Below are 2,708 nucleotides of genomic sequence, written 5' to 3' on the forward strand. Positions count from 1 at the left end.
CATAAGCGAACCTTCAACCAGCTGATCCTCCAATACAGTGCTCCATAATATTGTGTCTCAGCACAATACCCTGGAAACGTTACTGACATCTTCATCCTCCCCCAGCTGAGAGGGAACTCTAGGTTGCCTCCTGAAGGGCAAAATGATGGAGGATTTTGAGCATCCCATATTTTCTCATCTCATATTCCTCATGACCAGTGATCCAAAGGTTAGGGAGAGTTCAGCCTGAGGATAGGTCTTAGTCTGTGATTAGGGTTGGGGGTGGGGGCTAGTCTGTCAGACCAGGCTCAACATTTAGTCTGGCACCAAGGTTCACCTCAGTCTAGGTTAAGGGTCATGGCCAGGGCCAAGGCTCAACTTGAAGTCAGTGTCTGGTCAGGGTATCTGTAATTGGTTCCAAAGAGCAACTCTCAAGCATTTCTTCATTGAAGAAGTATTTAATTGAAACCCCTTTTGTCAAGATGGCTTGCTTTGAGGAAGACAAGGGTGGTTAATATGTTGGATTTAGTCACCAAACATATATTACATGTACACTTCAATGAACATTAAGAGCTTACTATGGGCAAAGTACTGGGTACCATGATAGATGCTGGGTTTAGTTTAGATAGTTTAGATAAAACAGGCTCCTGTACCTCTTGGAACTCATTAGTAGGGGAATAAGATACAAAAATAGATACTGATAACAAAGGACAGGGAATTTATGCATTAGAGAGGTAGAAATCAAAGGTCTCTGTGAGCCTGAGGGAAATTACTGTTACCAACAGTGATTTAAGGAAGCCTAAATGAAAGGGGCATTTGGAAAGATCTGTAAAGGATAGGGAGAAATACAAAAGGTGAAGAAGGAAAGGAAGGGCCTTCTGTGTTTAGGGTTGGGGTGGGGAAGGAGTGAACAAAGAGACAGAAGTAGAAGGTCATATGATGCATTTAGCAGACAGACAGTTAGACTAGTCTGGACAAAATGCAAAATGAGTTGAGAGGTAGAGTTGGAAAAGTAGGTTGAACAGTATAATGTAAGCTTATTGAGGACAGAAACTGCTTTACTTTTAAAGCGAGGAGGCGCAGTGGATAGGGTGGGGGCCTTGAATGAGGAAGATCTGAGTTAAAATCCATCCTCAGACATTTACTGTGTGATGCTGAGCAACTCACTTAACCTAATTGCCTCAATTTCCTCATCTGTAAAATGGAGATTATAATAGCACTTACCTCTCAGGGTTGTTATGAGGATCAAATGAGGTGAGAATGACAACATGCTTAGTACAGTGCTTGGCACATAGTTAAGTGGTATATAAATATTAGCTATTATTATCTATATCCCTCAAATCTGGCAAATAGGGGGTGTTTCTTAAATGTTTCTTGGTTGGTTGACCAGAGGCCCTGTTTGCCATAAAAAAGAGGTTGAATAGTGACATTTTAGATAGAAATAGTGAGGTCAGAAGGGTAAGTTGGTTTGGGGAAAAGATAATAAACTTGGTTTAGAATATGATGACTTAAAGATGACTGGGGGACATCTAGATAGACATGACTTACAAGTAGCTAAAGGTGATAAACTAGATCTCAGAAGGAGGTCACAGTTTTCAATACATATCTGTGCCTGGGTGGGGTATGGGGAGGAGGAGAATGAGATTGCCTAGGTAGATAGCACTGACTGGAAAGAGAAGAGGGCTAAAGACAGACCTTGGAGAACACTCATAATAGAGGTCAGGAAGAGGATGAAAGGCAATGGTGACAGAGAGTGGTTAGAGAGGAAGAAGTAGTAAGGGAGTTTAGTTTCTCTGAAGCCAAGGAAAGAGAATATCTAGGAGGAGGGAATGGTCAACTATGCCAAAAACTGCATAGACGTAAAGGATGGCAAAACTGGGGTCCAAGAAGACCTCAGTAGGCTAGAATAATGGACCAAATATAATTAGATCAATTTATATTTGGAATCTTGGATGGATCTTTTGCTGTGGTCCTCTTTCAATGCTTCTTTGGGGTATGGAGGTGACCTTGGTTTCTTGAAGGCTGTGTCAGACAAGCACAAACACAAGAAGGCCCTACTAAGCTGAAAAGGAATATGACACAGACAGTGGAATGCATGTCTCTTCTCTAAGGAACATCTTGTTCATTTATGAGAGGCTTAGCAGGTTATCCATTTGGCACTGAATTTTGGCCATAGCAATTAATGAAGACCATCTACCAAGGGATAGAAGTATTGTGATCAGTTCTTACCTAGAGAGTGGGCCATAGAGACAAAATCAAAAATGGGTTTGTGTTCTTGCTGACATGGGTACTTCTTTCTCTGGAACATGTTACATCCACAGCTTTTCATCTTGTGCCATATTGGTCTATTTTTTTTTAATTCAGATTTTCCATTGAAGATCCATCCATTGCACTGGACACTTACCTTTGCTAATTTTAATATCTTTAAGATTCCAGGGGAGCACTTGGGCTAGTTATCTGCTAGATCTAACTCTTGCTGCATGTTTAGCTCACCTCCTTGTCTGGTTATACATGTTCTTGGGGTCTCTTTTGTCACATTTTGCACACAAGTCATCATTATTAGGGCAGCCAGGTGGTGCAGTGGATAGAATGCTATTATTAACATGCTACCCCTGCTCATATCCTTCATGGCTCTCTTCACTGCTCTTTGGGTAACCTGCAATTGTGATTCTTCTGAGGTAATGGTGTTTCAGATAGCATAAAATTAATAGGCTTAAATGTAAAGTACT

Source organism: Phascolarctos cinereus, unplaced genomic scaffold (assembly GCF_003287225.1).
Source record: "Phascolarctos cinereus isolate Bilbo 61053 unplaced genomic scaffold, phaCin_HiC Scaffold_2;HRSCAF=192, whole genome shotgun sequence".
In the NCBI taxonomy this organism is placed as follows: Eukaryota; Metazoa; Chordata; class Mammalia; order Diprotodontia; family Phascolarctidae; genus Phascolarctos; species Phascolarctos cinereus.